The 16,845-nt window shown below is 39.7% G+C and overlaps 1 long non-coding RNA gene across 1 annotated transcript in view; it reads left to right on the top strand.

Annotated features, from left to right (window-relative positions):
• LOC116586775 overlaps positions 1 to 16,845 on the top strand; it is a 292,442-nt gene that overhangs the window by 26,105 nt on the left and 249,492 nt on the right. Inside the window, exon 2 of the long non-coding RNA XR_004284148.1 lies at positions 3,617 to 3,675. This is a non-coding gene — a long non-coding RNA (uncharacterized LOC116586775). The remainder of the gene's footprint in view (positions 1 to 3,616; positions 3,676 to 16,845) is intronic.

Genomic DNA, 16,845 nt, shown 5'->3' with positions numbered 1-16,845 from the left:
CTGCCAAACCCTTCTCAGCTCTGTGTGGATGATACTGAGTATTCCATTCCGGTAAAACTCAGCAGGCATTTTTAAGCATCATCTATGTTCAAGCAATATCCTGAGTTGGGGAAAAGAATAAGGTAATGTCCTGCCTTCAAGGACCTTAGGATGTAATTAGGAGCTTTCAGTCTGGTTATGGAATAGCCAGAAACCACTCAGTCCTCCATCCAACTCATTTATTGAATAACCTGCTCTGTGTTGGAGGCTGGGATACAAAGATGGGCAAGATGTGGTCGGTGCCCCCAGTACCATATTTAACTCTATATGCCATGGAAAACTAGAAATAGCTAGGGCTTACTGAGTCCTTTTTCTGCATTGACTCATTAAATGTCTATAACTCTAAGAGGTAGATACTAATATTATCCCCATTTTGGTCCTCCCCCTCAGGGATTCCAATAATTTTGACGTTGGAACATTTCATGGCGTCATTTATTTCCCTAATTCTGTTTTCGTGGCTTCTAAGCTGTTCCAGGCTTCCTCCTGATCCTTTTTCTCTGTTTGTCCTCCAGATCACTAATTCTATCTTCTGCCTCAGTTATCCTAGCTTTTAGAGAATTTAGATTAGATTGGAACTCATTGAGAATGTTGTGAACATCATCCCTGGTGGCTTTCACTTCTGCCCTAATCAATTCCATTTTGTCATCCATGGCTTTCTCCAACCTGGCTATTGCCTGGATAATTGTCAGCCTGAATTCCCTTTCCACCATACTGTCTATGTCCATATCCAATAGCTATGATGCAGAAGGCCCAGTCTCTGAATTTTTCTTCTTCTTCTTCTTTTTTTTTTTTTTTTAATTTTTCTTCTGTTGGACATTCCTCCTCCTAGTCATTTTGGTGAGAGATGGCTGAACGGATGTGTAGCTGAATGTATTGACTGTGGTGCAGGCAAGGTGCACTCTGGAACGCTTCTGCCCACTGGCATCTTCTGCCCCCATAGAGATCCAGAAGTGTATAATTCTAATCTCGGGCTGATTTCATGGGGGATCACAGTTTGTTGGTAGGTAATCAGCTCACTTTAGGGGACGGGTTGAAACGGCACCTCCTCCTACTTCTGCGCCATCTTGTCTCCTCCTCAATATTGTCCCCATTTTTGGATGTGGAAACTGAGGGCTAGAGTAGAGCAGTGACTTGTACTGATCTACACTTTGGTACTATTTCCACTGATGTTGCAGGTATTTTAGCACTTGAAATTCATACCCACACATACATATAGATGTACATATATACATGTAAATTCTCTTTTGGGAAAATATACCAAATGTCTAATAATATGTCTATCATGTTACAAAACAAAATTTAACGGAGTGAATTTTGAAGATTCCACTGGTTTTTTTCAACAATTCTAAATCAGGCAGCATCCACTCTAGAAAGCAGACAGGGACTCTGAGGAGCTGTACAAAATGAAAGACTTTTATAGGCAAAAGGGAGCAGGAACAAGGATGTTTTATTGCGCAAAAAACCAGATTGGTTATTGCAAGGTAACTTTCCTTTAGGGGAAGGCAGGTTACCTAGCTAGTGCTGATTGGGCAATTCCTGATTGCTTTAAGGCTCCATCTCTGGGAGAGCTGAAACTTTAATTAAGTCTTGGCTTGGTGACATGGGGCTTAGCATAAGTGACTCCATTTTGGACATGTTTTCTTGTCTATTATTATTCTTATTATTACATTATTTCTTAGGGAGAGTATGAGCAGGCAGGGGCAGAGGGAGAGGGAGAGAGAATCTCAAGCACTGTATGTAACACCCAGCGCAGAGCCTGACCCGGGGCTCCATCTCACAATCCTGCGATCAGGCTGATTTACGCCAAAATCAAGAATCAGATGCTTAACTGATTGAGTCACCCAAGTGCCCCATGTTGTCTTGCTTTTAACAATTATTTTGCATTACTTAAGATCAGGAAAACTTCATTCCTTGATTTCTTAATCCCTGTGGATAAAGAAAGGGAAACTTCATTCCTTGATCTCTTAATCCCTGTGGATAAAGAGTCATCAAACCTGGGACTTTGTACTTCTGAGTGATGTGGGACTAGGCTGTTCATCGAACTGAACCTCAACTTTCTCATCCTCAAGTAGAAATATTAAGGTTGCCCTTGTGTGTACCTTAGTAGGGGTTTCTGATAACCAAATGAAAATCATAAAGATGTAATCAGTGAACCCAAAATGGTAACCCATATGATAATCAGGAATCTCCTGGGCTTTATAGATGAAGTTGTGGTGCTCTTCCCAGCCTTTCTTGCCATTACCATTTCTGTTGTTTTAGTTGAGAAGCTGACACATGAAAAGTTTCTAGAACTGGGAGGGTAGTTCACCAAATAAACAAGGAGACTTCTCTTCACTCTCTCTGCTCTTGCAAGAAAAACATGAAATAAAACACAGCCAAGTTTTCATCATCTCCCTCCTTCTTCTCTACTTTGATACAGGTTTCTCAAGCCTTATCACATGCCTGCTTCTTCCTCACCCCACCCCCCCGCCCCAAATTGGTAATTTATTTCTTTTAAGCCACTACACATACAAGCATCACTATTTTAATTAGCGAGAAGCAAACAGAAGTAAGGAGCTAGAAGGCACAGCAAGAGAGCCCACCACTCGCATGCTTTAATTATTCATCGTGGTAAATAAAATTAAATATTTTCCCAGCAATCCAGAGCAGTATCTGAAGTAATTACACTGTCACATTCATCAAAAATTCTCTCATCAAAATAAGAACCTTGATGTCATTTAATAATTTATAATACAAATACACAGAAATTCTAAAATATTATAAATAGAAAACTGCAGGGTAAGTGAACATGAATTAGTTAGAGGTTATGTTCTAGAAAGAGGCTGTCATGAGCTGTATAAATTTTTAATCAGAAATATTTTTGAAGCCTAATTTAGAGTATGGAATATACCAAGAACTGTAGAATACAAAGAACATGATACAAGAAACAACAACATTTTCCTGCTGCTTGGAGATGCACAAATTCACTGCTTTTTGAGAAACACAGGACCCAAGATTATTTCAGGCAGAAGGAAAGAATGTTGTCTTTGATGCTTTGTATGTTCCAGATCACCTGTGGCACCTTATATGTTGTCTACGTGGGTAACAAATGAATTAAGCTCCATGCAATGACCGTGAGAAGTAAATGGGAAAAGTCTGGTTCATTTCCACCGATAGAGAAAGGCAGTCTCAGCCATTGAACCTTGTAAAAACAATGTGTGATTCTGGAAACCATATGGTTTCATCCCAGTTTTGGAATGGTTTTGATCTGTTGAGTTTCTGTATGGAAAAAGCCTGGATCAAATAGAGTAAACCAGATTTTTCTTCTCCTTATTCTCAGAGAAGTATTCTCATACATCTATGTCCTGCCTTGCTTTAGGAAACATCTTGGGGGACTTACCTGTCTCAGGACAGGTGAGGAATGGCCAAGGCTTTATTTTACCAGAATGAATGGGAGAACAGCAGCTCCACTGACCACTGGTCAGCTCCACTGATCAGGAAGGGAGGTCAGAGATGAAAAGTGGGCTTCAAGATGCTAATTAGAAAAGAAGCAAGAGCAATTTTTAAAACAATTTTGCTTTATTGTGTCATCTCACAGGTCTAAGAGGTTAGCATGGAGAGTGACATAATAATCAGAGAGATCTTTTTACAAAAAAGGTAAGACGGATTGCTTTTATGCTTAAAACCTCTCAAAAGCTTCCTCTTGTGCTTAAAAGTCAAGGACCCTTAATAAGCATTTCAGGGCCCTGAGGGTTCCAGTTCCTGTCGGCTTCTTCGGGTGGGTGTCGCACCCCCCTGCTCTCCTGTGCTCTGTGCTCTCTTCTGCTTCCAGTCTTGTTGAACATACCCTGTTCCCTCTGCTTGGCACGTTCTTTTCCTTTTTTTGCTGGGCAAACTCCTCCTTATCCTTCAGGGCTTAGTTCAGAAGTCCTTCTTTCAGCAAATTGTCTACAATCACCAGATGCCATCAGGCTGTCCTGTTATATCTTCTGTGGCACCTTGCAGCCCCCCCCCTTTATAAATGTGCTGTATTTGTTACACTTAGAGTGAATTACTTATCATGATGTACTTACTCTTTGTCTTCCGTGATAAATAGAGACTTGGGGAAGGCAGAGACCATCTATATCAGAGACTTTCTTTTGACCCCCCACTATGAGACACTTGATGATCTGTAACCCCCAACCCCCAGACTTACCCTTTTTCTTCATTCTCTTCCCCCTTCTATACTCCCCAGTTTGTCCATTGAGATCTACCTCTTCACTGTTCCTGACCTGCTCCTCTCAGTCTGAATGGCATGCTCCTTCTCCTTCTTTAGGTCTGTTGTCGCATTTCATCAACTGGGGAAATTTTCTCTTTTTAAAATTTCTCTCCATTCCCTACCTGCCAATCAATGCTCCCTACTTCCCTTTCTTGCAGTTTTGGGGTCTCCTTAGCATTTAGTGTCAGTAACCTGCTTCTTCTTTGTGTCTTTCTCCTCCAAGTAAGCTCTATGGGCACAGGGATTTGTCTGCGTTGCTCACTGCTGTAGCCTCAGTCTGTAGAACATGACTTGGCACATAGTAGGCCCTCATAAATACTAGTTGAAAGAATGCATGGAAGTAACCACCTCTAGACAGAGGTAAAAACAGATGAAGAGCTAACCTCTTTGAGGGATACCCTTTTATAAGAATGCGGGGGCTTGGAGGAGTGGATGCCATAGTGGGTAGGGGTGACTTCTCCCCTTCCCAGTGTGGGCTGTTTAGGTCTGTATGAGGCCCTAATGCCTATGGCTTCTTCTGAGAAATTTATGGTTGGTGAAATAATAGGTGGGAAAGAATGCCTGGCGAGGAAATGGTTAATCTGTTGCTATAAATCAGGGATGACAAATGGGCATCAGTGCCAGTGCCCGTTTCATTGGATTGGTAGTAGTCCTTGGAAGGCTGTGTTGAGGATTCTGAGGCTTTTCTAGGTCTAATTGTTGTGATCAGAGATGTCTTAGGCTAGAAGGGGGGATGTGGCAGCATTTGCTTCATACATTTTTATCCTGCTCCCTAATGCTTGAACTTGGTTATGGTCTTTCCCATGAAACCAGGCTCGCAAAGGGGCTAATGATACCCCCATTAGGCTATTTGCTGTGAAAGCTAAGGGTTAAGGTATTCAATAGGGGCCTAAGAATCCATATCGTTTGGGGGATTTGGATACATCCTGTTGAATGATTTGTTTTTTTCTCCATGGGATCAAATGGCTGAGCTGTAGTAGTGGTTTATAGCTTAGAGATTCTAAGCAAGAGGGCAGACCTCTTCTAGTCTCACTTCTTTAGACTGGCTATTCAGACCAATCCCTTGTTGTTAAGAGAGTCTATAGACCATGACCCAAGATAGACCTAGTTACGTGAAATCTTTGCCTGAAGAAGAGACTCTGGCCCTAATGCAGTTCACCCAGCATGCAAACCCTGTGAGCTCATTTACCCAGGCAACTACCCTTTCCCTTCCCAGTGCTACCATCAACCCCATCTCCAATAGCCACCCTGCCGAGGCTCAGCTGCCCCTTCTATCAATTGTAATTAATGACATTGTTTCTTTTCTGAAAGACTTTCATGTCCCTACTCTGACACCTTCACTTCACTGAACATTCTCTTATCACATCTGCTTTCTTGCAGCTGTTTCCACATGTGCCTGATTCAATTTCTTATACTAAGTATTTATGTATTTTTAGTATTTTCATATGTGTTTGTTTTCTCCCTTACTAGATTTAAGCTCCCTGAAGAGAGGGGGCCACTATAAATATGTCCAGAATGTTTATATTTATATGCAGTCAGTATTAACATATTTTTTGTCAGCACATATTTTTTGTCTAAAAGGATCACTGTCTAATACACTGTTGCCTGGATTCAATAAGCCTACCAGTTAAAAGACACAATTTATATAATCTTATTTGGAGGACCATTTTGCAATATCTCTCAAATTTTTGAATATGTATGCCTTCTCTTCCAGAAAGTCTCCTTTTTTGGAATTTATTCTACAGAAATTCTCATAAGAGTATGCAAATATCTGTGTCTATATGTAAAAGAGTGATCAGTACAGAATTATTTGTGATAATGAGCATGAGAATAACTTAAATGTCCATCCTGAGAGAAATTGTGATATAAATTATGGTGCAGACACACAGTGGAATACTATGCAATCTTTAAAAAAGAAAAGTAATTAGCCAGGGTGTCTGGGTGGCTCAGTCAGTTAGTTGTCTCCCTTTAGCTCTCAGGTCATGATCTTGGGGTCCTGGGATAGAGCCCCACATTGGGCTCCCTGCTCAATGGGGAGTCTGCTTCTCTCTCTGCCTCTCCCCTCTGCTCATGCTCTTTCTCTCTGTCTCTCTCTCTCTAATAAATAAATAAAATCTTAAAAAAAGAAATAAATAATAAGCTATATGTTGACAAGCAAAAACGTTCATGATATCATGTATAATTGTATAGAATGGTACTTTAAAAAAAAAGATTTTATCTGTTTATTTGACGGAGAAAGACACAGTGAGAGAGGGAACACAAGCAAGGGTAGTGGGAGAGGGAGAAGCAGGCTTCCCTGGGAGCCCGACACGGGCTTGATCCCAGGACCCTGGGAACATGACCTGAGCCAAAGGCAGACACTTAATAACTGAGCCACCCAGGCACCTCTAAAATGGTATTTTTTGCAATAAGCCACAAATGTATGTACAGATGTACGTATATATACAGACATGTGAACATACATAGAAAAGGACTAGAGGACATACACCAAATTATTAGTGATATATCTATGACGGGTAGGATTAGGAAAGCAAAACATTTTATTTTTTTAACCTTTTACTGATTTGGACTTTTTTTTTAAGATTTTATTTATTTATTTGACAGACAGAGATCACAAGTAGGCAGAGAGAGGAAGGGAAGCAGGCTTCCTGCTGAGCAGAGAGCCCGATGTGAGGCTCAATCCCAGGACCCTGAAATCATGACCTGAGCTGAAGGCAGAGGCTTTAACCCACTGAGCCACCCAGGTGCCCCTGATTTGGACTTTTTTAATTCTCTTTTTATCCCAGCTTTATTGAGATATAATTGACATCTAACATTGTATAAGCTTAAGGTATATAGTGATTTGATACACTCATATTTTGCAAAATGATAACCTCCATAGCATTAGCTAATACCTCCATCCTATCACAAAAATTCCCATTTCTGTTTTGTGGTCAGAACATTTAAGATCTAGTCTCTTAGCAATAGTCAAGTATATAGTACAGTATGGAAAAAATTTTAATGGACATATCATTCTAAAATTAAAGATATTTTAAGAAGAGGTTATTATAAAAAGAAGGCATGGCAGTTGTGTTTGCCACAATATCCTGAAGTTTAGAGATGTTACCAAAATAATTCAGTAACCATTTTTAGTTGCCCCCCGGGGTGCTTAGCTATTTCTTAGAAGCATTAAATATGACTAAATGTGGTGTTTGCCTGAAGGAATTGTTCTTTTTCACTTCCTCATTGATATCAAGCTAGACTATGTGACTTGCTCTGATTAATGACGTGTGAGTGAAAGTGATACGTGTAGGGCACCTGGTGGCTCAGTTGGTTAAGCTTCTGCCTTCAGCTCAGGTCATGATCTTGGTGTCCTAGGATAGAGTGCCACATTGGGCTCCCTGCTCAGAAGAGAGCCTGCTTCTCCCTCTCCCTCACCTCCTCCCTCCTGCTCATTTTTTTTCTCTCTCTCTCTCAAATAAATAAATAAAATCTTAAATTAAAAAAAAAAGAATGCGATATGTGAAATTTCTGAATGGAACTTTTAAGAGCCAGTTCATGGTTTGGCATGCTTTGTTTCTTGCTTTGTCACAAAGTCAGTAATATTTCAGAAAAGAGTTTACTCATTGGGCTGCGTTCCTGGAGCAGAGCTTCAGCCAATGCTGATGGAATGTTACACAAGCAAGAAATAGAACCTTGTTGTTGTAAACCCCTGAGATATGTGGGTTGTTTCTTACCGTGGCATTACCTAGACTGGTAAACCTGTTCACAGACTTTATCAGTCCCTTAAATAGAGGCCTTCATTGGCCTGGAAGTGATGAGTTCCTTTTCTAATCCTAGACTTGCCACAAACTTTCTGAAAGATTGTATCAGCTAGGATCCTCTAGATTGAAAGAAATTCAAAGTACAGCAAAAAGTAACTTAAGGATATTTACTATTGTGTGTAACAGGAAGTCCAGAATCACAGGTTCCTGATGTCATTGAGGACTGCCATCTTTCTGCATAGCCTTTCTGTTATGGTTGTCTTCTGGCTATAGAAGTTTCATGTGTCATATGCAGATATTACAGTACCCTATGAAGAAGAAGAGCAGTGTTTCTTTTTCTTCTTTCTTGTTTTTATAGAGGAAAGTACTTACTGGTAATTCCCTAGGAAATTATCTCCAGATCCCATTGGCTAGGACTGGTCACATGTCTGTGCCTGAGCAACGGCAGTGACTTGGCTGAGGTTGGCTTTGACCAGCCATGGTTCTTTCATGGTTCTTTCTTTGGGGGTGGCAGTGGCCCCCTTTTCTGAGCACATGGCTGTATGACAAATGATTACCCCAACAAAGTTGTCCTCTGGGAAGAGCAGGAGGATGGAATTAGTGTTTACCTCAAAGACCTTAAGCAAGTACATTCCTCCTTGGACCTTCATTCCTCCACTAATAATCTGAGAATTTTGGACAAATAGGCTTCCAATAACAGATTATTATCACAGAGTCTATGGACTTTGGCCCTTTAATAACGGGGTCAAACCTTCCTTACAGGGCTTTGGATGGTCAAGGCTATTGTCTGTGCCCCAGAGTTCCACTGCCTTAGGTCATTAAAAGTCTTGTCTCATCAGCTTCCTGACACACAGACACGTTATGTGTTCCAGCTCCTATAAAATCTTGCGTCTTGGATTTTACATGCCCAGTGTGAATGTGATCTAGGTGAGGGATATAAATGTGCAGTTTGTTAGCTTTTACTTACATATCAGATTGACTTTTAAAATGCTTTGAAAACTTATAAAGTGCTTTCTGTTTGGAGATTTTTTCCCAATAGCTCCCTCTTCTCCCATGCGCCATACTCCCCGATCTCTGCATCCTTTCACAATTTGAATTGACTCAAGGTGCTTTATTGGCCAATTTAATATAAGCCAGTCTCAAGTGCTCTTGAGCCTTGAACTCCAAAAATAATTTATAATCATTATTATTGAAAATAATAGAAATGATTTTGGGTCAGGGAGCGACAAAACCAAGTTAGTTGATTTTGTGGGATTGAAGCTGAAGTCTTCACTTCTTCTTTCAAGGCACCAGTTTTCTTGTCTCTAGGCACTGGATGAAAACTGCCTGGGAATGAGATGGGCTTGTTTTAGAAAAGTGTGAGAGCTCTTATATTTTATTAGCCAAGGTAGGCATGTATACAGCCAAGACCTGCTCAGGCAGTGGAAGGGGACTGGAGAGGGATCTGTAAAAATGGATACAGTTGAAGTCATCCCGTCTCCCCCACCTTACTACATGCCCTGGAAGGCTTTTATGAACTGTTTGTAGCTTTGCCACTTGGTTATAACTGTGAGCCGTTGTCCTAAACTATGTGTAATTTCTTGATTGGCTTTGAGGAGGTCATTTTTTTTCCCGCATGATAATGTGCTGGGATACTGAAATCACCCTTGTTTTCCCAAGAGACACATTGCCACCGCACTCTGGTCCATGGGAGGGATGACTATTAAAGAGAATGACTTCAACCATCTCAAACTATCAGGCCTGTTTTTCACCACTAGGAGATAGCCTACTAGGGCTCCTGGGTTGGGTTTGTTGTATTCCTGGAGAGCCTCTTAGAAATGTTGCTTTTGGGCCAGAGTAGCCCAAAGGGTGTCAGTCAAATCCAAATCACCAGATTACAATGAGCATAGCCCGTTATATAGTTATTCCAAATATCTTGACATTGAGAAGTGATTGATTGATTGGATGATTGGCTGAGTCTCTTATAGAGAGGGTAAGAAGTCTTCCTCAGGCCAAGTGAAACAAAACCATAAAAAAAAAAAAAAACCCACAGTGAAAAGGAAGAGTAGACTTCTCATTCTGCAAACTTTTTATTATTAAACACAGATATGAAAAGTCTCACAAAATAGCTGTATAAATTAATGAGTTCTAAGGTAGCACCCTTCTCACCACCCCTGAGGTCAAGAGATAAAATTTTGTCATTCACCCCAGAAAGTTATCTGCTCTATTGAATCTCACCCCTTTTTTTCCCCAAAAGTAACCTGACTTCTATGGTAATCACTTCCTTGTGTCCCATATAGTTTTATCATCCAAGTGAACATCACGAAACCCTCTAGTTTGGTCTTACACATTAAAAAAAAATTGACATTATCTTCAAATCTCCTTTAACATACACATTTCTCATACAGTCCCTTCTTTTTCTTACATTTTTTGACCTCTGGAGTTTTCCTACAGTATGGATGTTGCTGATTATGTACTTATTGTACAGTTCAATATGTTCCTCTGTCTTCTGTATTGTCTGCAAGTTGGGAACTGTGTTTAGAGACCTGATTAAATTCAGGTTCATTTGGTAGGTGGCATTGAGCTATTTCACCAGGAGGCATATGATATCCAATTTTTGCTCTTTTTTGAATGTTGACATCAGTCAATGGTCAATGTTTGGATCCATTAGTTCACTGGGAATGACTAAATGGTGATATCTAATTCTACCATTTTCCGTTCATTTATTAGCTAGAAAACTTATAAGCAGATGCTTCCCCTCATCTACTCTTTGATTACCCAGTGGTGCAGTTCAGGATATGCTTGACTCTTTCTCTTTATTTACCATAAAGATAATGAATTGGTTCCCTATTCTCCTCTGAAGGTAACCAGTTAGTTTTTAAAACTATTGTTATAAATTCAAGGACTTGAGTATTAATTGATGTATTCCTAGATTGCGTTTTTAATTTTTATTTCCATTGTCTTTAATGTTCCAAATACATGGGTCAGTGTTTGTGCTTAGAAACTTGGCTATCTCCCTGCCTCCAAATCACCTGGAAAGGAAGCAGCAAAATTCTCCATAGACTGCGCAAAGGTCAGTGGGAAAGGCTTGATTTTAGTTTTGTGTTTATTTTTGGTTTTAATCACAGGTTAGGGCTAGTGGCAATGAATGAGAGGAGTTCTAGCTGAGGGACTTTGAAACTTTATGGTCCGATTGTCAAGATTCTTGTCACTGTCAGATGGGTGCCATTAATGACCCATTTATCCATCCTTTTTTCTTAAGGTTCCATGAGCTCCAAGCCCTTCTGATTCCCATGTTTTACTTTGCATGTGGCTTGATAACAGGAGAAGAATGCCCCAGTCATACAGTGCAAATATTTTCATTTTGCTCAATAATTTTCTCACTAAAAATGAATAAATTGGCATTTTGTTGTCAAAATCATATTTTATATTCTTTTCCAAGTAAATGTGAACCCTAGAAATGCTTTCACCATAACCTTGTTTCTATCAAATTGTTTCTGTCCAGTTTTAGGATAATTCTGTACCTGGACTGTTCTTTTCCTAGGTTTCTTCCAAGGGAGAGACTTATAGTCATTCTAGGTAACTGAAGAAAAGCACATTCTTTTCAAGCTGGGTCCACTCACCCACATGGCCCTGAGGCAGGCCATTGGTTCTTCTCATTCTCTCACTCCAACTAGCAATGAGGTACTACTGTTAGAAACCAGGTACCTTTCCTTGGCAACAGCAGCTGCTAACAAACAAGTAGGTCATTAACTAAGGGTAACGATGGATATAACCAGATTGCCTTGCTGGCCTTAAAAAAAAGAAAACCAGTCCTTACCAAATTATCCCCCTCTGCCCCCAGAATAGATGAGAATGTCATTTTGGTATTTGAGTCTGTAAAGAAGCATTTCAAATCCACAGATGAACTAAAACACATTCTTACTTTATCTTATCACACATGGAAAAAAACAAATTTTGTGTTTTACTTTCTTACTCTTTCTTTTCTCTGGACATACCTAAGCATAAGTTACAAAATTGCTTACTCCTGGCAATAAATCTAATGCTTTGTGTTATCTATGGGGAATTGGCTTGTAAAATTTCAAAGCCCTAGTCTCTTTGGTTGAGTCCTATGGAAAATAAAAGTTAATAAAAAATAGTAATAAAAGACGGGAGGAGTAAAAAAAAATAGTAATAAATACTGATTTTCTATAACCCACTAAGCAAAGCCTAAATTAAATGACTTTACTTAAAGCTTTGTTGGCAGAATAATTAATGAAAAACACCAGGCTTAAACAATTGGCCATCCATCTTGAAGCATAAGTGAAGGACAGAATCCATATGACATTCCACTGAGGATGAAAAATGAACAATTGCATGGGACCTGGATGATTCTCCAGACCCTGGAGACTTTTTAAATGTCCTCTTTTTCCTGGGACATATGGACTCTACACCATTGTCATATTTAATCTGACAAACTGGGTTCCCATGCATTCTATTTGTTTGTTTCCTTGCTTGAGGCCTGTGGCTGGGGCCTCATGAGTTTGTGGCAATTGGAGTCAGCTTTTGTTTGGCCTTAAAGATGAAGTAAGACAAAACCATAAACATGCTACAAAACACCAGAATATAAAAGGGATTATTGGTGCCATAATTAGAGAACGAGGAGGTCATTATGCCAGTTGTCCCTCCACCCGCTCAACTACATGCCTCTCTGTTAGGCCAAGAACAAAAGAGATTTAAAAATCAGACAGTCCTGAGTTTATTTCAGTGGAAACCCTCTTAAGTCTGGGCATAGTTGGCGGGCATTTACTTGACAAATGAAGAGTGTTTACTCTGTCTTGGAGTCTCAGAAATCAGAGAAGAATCAAAAGAAGTCAACCCCAGATAACCAAAGAGTCTGAGCATCTTGTTATATAACCCTACACATTGTGTGAGAAAAGAAACTCACGTATGTGCATATCCCTTCAATTATTTGAACGTCCAGGCTCCCCTTCAACTCTCATTTCAGAAGTCTGACAGCTGGAGGGAACTGCTTTATCCCAAGGATGTGAGTTGTCCATTATTGGAGGTGTTTAACGAGAGATCTGAAGTCCATCTGTCAGGGATAGTGGACCTAGGATTCATTCACACACAGAATAGATATTTGAAAAAGATAACTCAAGAAACTTTCCAAGTCTGAGCAGTTAGGATGCTCTGAGTGTTAGAATGCAGGCACGTAAATTTAAAGGGAAATTAACTTTTGAAGACCATAGCACATACCCTTCTAGGAAATATTTTCCTAAGGAAGTGAGTACCAAAGAAATGCTTTCAGAGAAGAGGAGAAAATATAAGACTTGGAGAAAATGTGGTCATATTGAAAATCCATTGGTCATTGAATCAAATTTTAATATGTCTGTGTACCTCTTATTCTTACCAGTTTTTCTTACTGTACATTGTGGCCTTTTTTTTTCCCCTTAAAGATTTTATTTATTTATTTGACACAGAGAGAGAGAGATCACAAGCAGGCAGAGAGGCAAGCAGAGACAGAGACAGAGAGGGAAGCAGGCTCCCCACCGAGCAGACAGCCTGATGTGGGGCTCGATTCCAGGACCCCGAGATCAGGACCCGAGCCGAAGGCAGAGGCTTTAACCCACTGAGCCACCCAGGTGCCCCATTATGGCCTTTTGACCTTCAATGAAAAGAAATAACTTCACATGCATATGTGAAAATCTCTCTTACCTAGTCCTGACTCCCAGAGAAAAGGGAGACAGGAAATACAAGTATGTGTTGCATAATCAAATATGATTTTTTTAAAACCCTTTTGAAAGCTTTTTGCTTAGTAATTTAGTTATTCAGAGAGATGTGATATCTTAAGGCATACAGAGTTCGTTCAGAACTCTCATAAATTACTTTCCATGGTACACTGGAAACTGGTTTAAAACAATCCAACCTGGGCATGGAATTTAATAAAAAATCTTTTTCTATTCAAGAATAACTGGATGTTGAAAAACCAGAAGTTTATTGGAACAACATTGAATTAACCATTAATGAGTCCCCCAAGTGGGTTGTAGAGTAAAAAGGTGTACAGAGAATATGGAATGAATGACTAGCCTGGATTAAGAATAGTAAATGTGTATTGTACATACCACTGTTTTCCTATCCTGTACTCATGGCAGACATCATTAATTGAGCATAGCACTCTCTGGATTGGGCTTAATTTCACAGTCTTAGCACAGAACTCCAGGAGGTTCTGTCATTTGACTAGAGTCCTTCTGTCGTTCTTCTATGAACTCTTCTGTGCAGGCTTTCTTCTCCACTATGGACAAAAACAACTCTTGTCAAAGTTGCTGGTAGTTCAGTTCCATATTGCCAAGACCAAATATCACTTCTTAGGGTTCATCTTGTTCAACTTGTTAGCAATTGATCTCTCCTTGTTTTTTAATGTACTTCTTCACTTGGCTTCTAGGACACCATACTCACTTGGTTTTCCTCCTACCTCATTATTTTTCCTTCTCAGTATCCTTTCTGGCTCCTTCTCATCATCTACATTTCTAAATACTGGAGTGCCCTCAGACCCTGACTTCTCTGTCTCCACTCACATTTGATGATCTCATCAGTTTCAGGGCTTTAAACACCATCTGTACGCCGATAATTATCAAATTGTATCTTCAGCTTGGACCTCTCTTTAACTCGAGTCCCAACTCCTTATTTAAAGTTCCACTTAAGTGGCTATTAGATGACTCAAGCTTAAAATGCTTAAAATTTAACAATTTAATTTTATTCCTCAAGCCTATTTCTCCCCGTAATATCTTTTATTTTAGTTGCTCAGACTAAATCTTGAAGTCATTGCTGGCCTTCCTTCCTTCCTTCCTTCCTTCCTTCCTTCCTTCCGTCTTTCTTTTAAAAACATGTATAATCCATCAGAAAATCTTGTTGCCACTACCTTAAATTTGAATTTGGAATCCAACTACTTCTTACCACCTTTATAGCTGTTATGTCCTTGGGTCTTTGGCTAAATACCTAATACCTACTGTGTGGACAACTCCCTTCTGGAAAAAGTAGTTCCTTCCAGTTGAGAGTCTTCAGAAATGTAGATTGAAGGGTATGATATTATTATTTATAGTAAGAAGTATGTATTTGGTCTTTGTCCCTGTTTCTGGCTTCGTGCTTCTAAAATCCTTGGAATTTCCTAAGTGATGGGAACAAAAAAAGTGTCTTTCATTAGGTTAATGAGGTGACTTTTAGAGTGCAGCTAAAGAAGGGGGCTGGTTGCCAGTGGAGCTGAGCCTGTGATTAGAGTTGGAACTTTTAGTCCCACCTCCTCCGACCTCCTGGGAGGGTAAAGGGGCTGGAGATTGAGTTTAACTGTCAACTACCAATGATTTAACTAATCGTGCCGATGTAATGAAGCCTCCATAAAAACCCACTGCTATTATCTCTGGCACCTGAAATGATTCTGTCTTAGGCCAGATTTCCTGGAAATAGGCTCTGAGACTAGTGAGAAAGAGAAAGGTATCTCCTGGGGCAGGTTTGCAGGAATAACACCTAGGAGGGAGTGAGGAAGTTAAGATTGGACAGAGGTGGATGTAGAATTGCAGCAGAGACTGTGGCCTCAGCACTGGGATGGACCTTGGGCTGCCCTGAATTGAAGCAAGGGGACTAGGCCTTTGTGCTCCAGAAATGAACAATCATTTCTGGATGTGAGCAGCTGCCGGAGAAAGAGCCAATATTCCCAGAGACTATGAGAATGAATGTGTTAGTTTGGGTGGTGTCCTACAGCCCTCTACATGTGATTGAGATGTGGCTGATGTTCCAAAATACTTGCTTTCCAAGGCCAGGAGATACAGTAGAATGATGCAGAGGACATAGGTAGAGTCAGCAGAAGCCCAGCCTCAGAAGCCAGAGGTGCTTTTCAGCTTTGGAAAGCTGATACGGGACATGAAAGTGGGAGGCATCTCTCCTCTGTGTCCTTGGGAGCAAGATCAAGAGAGACTACTTCCCAAGAAGAGAACAGATTGCTTTTGGGCAAATTTTTCCTAGAGATTCTTAAAAATGGATAAGGAACCATAAACTTGATACAATGAAGCTGAAAAGTCCATGATTTAAAAATTATATCACAATCCAAGTTAATTTCCTTTTTTTTTTTTTTTTTGCCTATCAGTAATTCCAAGTTAATTCTCAGTGTCTCAAGCCTCTAAAGTTTATGCCTTTTCGAACATTCAAAGCAACATAAGCAAAGTTAATATTCACTCATCCATTTACTCACTAATTCTTTCATGCATTCATTTATTCACTCACTGATTCAATAATTTCTTATTAAATCGGCAGGTGGTAAATATACAAAACTACTACTATTAACTGTCTTTGAAAAAAATTCTTTCATTGTCTCAGGTACTGTGCTAAGTAGTTTACTACATGGATTATCTTAGTTCACATTACAATTCTATAAAGTAGGTATTATGGTACTATTTTTCTAATTTTTATTTATTTATTTATTTAGTTAGTTAGTTAGAGCAGTTAAATCATTTGCTCAAAGGTCACGGAATTAGTAAATGGCAGAGCCTGGGCTGCATTCAAGATGTTTGAGTTTGTAAAAGACTAGTACATTCTCTTCACAAATAAAGAATAACCTAGGCATGTTCCTTATCCTCAAGAGGACTACAGACCAGTAGGGAGACAGATACATCAATAAATGAGAGAGTCAAGATGTGTATCTAGGTCCAAGTGTCGAGTACATGTTCTTCTCTACCTATTTGTATACTTTGAGGATGGAAGATTATACTATTTCTAGTGATTTAATCAGGATGCTTTTGGCTGCACATAACAGAGTGTCCAAGAGAAAGTGGTTTAAACAGTAGGATTATTGCACACAAGAATTCTGGAGGTTAG

Source organism: Mustela erminea, chromosome 3 (genome assembly GCF_009829155.1).
Source record: "Mustela erminea isolate mMusErm1 chromosome 3, mMusErm1.Pri, whole genome shotgun sequence".
NCBI classification, from domain to species: domain Eukaryota; kingdom Metazoa; phylum Chordata; class Mammalia; order Carnivora; family Mustelidae; genus Mustela; species Mustela erminea.
This window is presented reverse-complemented; position numbering and strand designations above follow the sequence as displayed.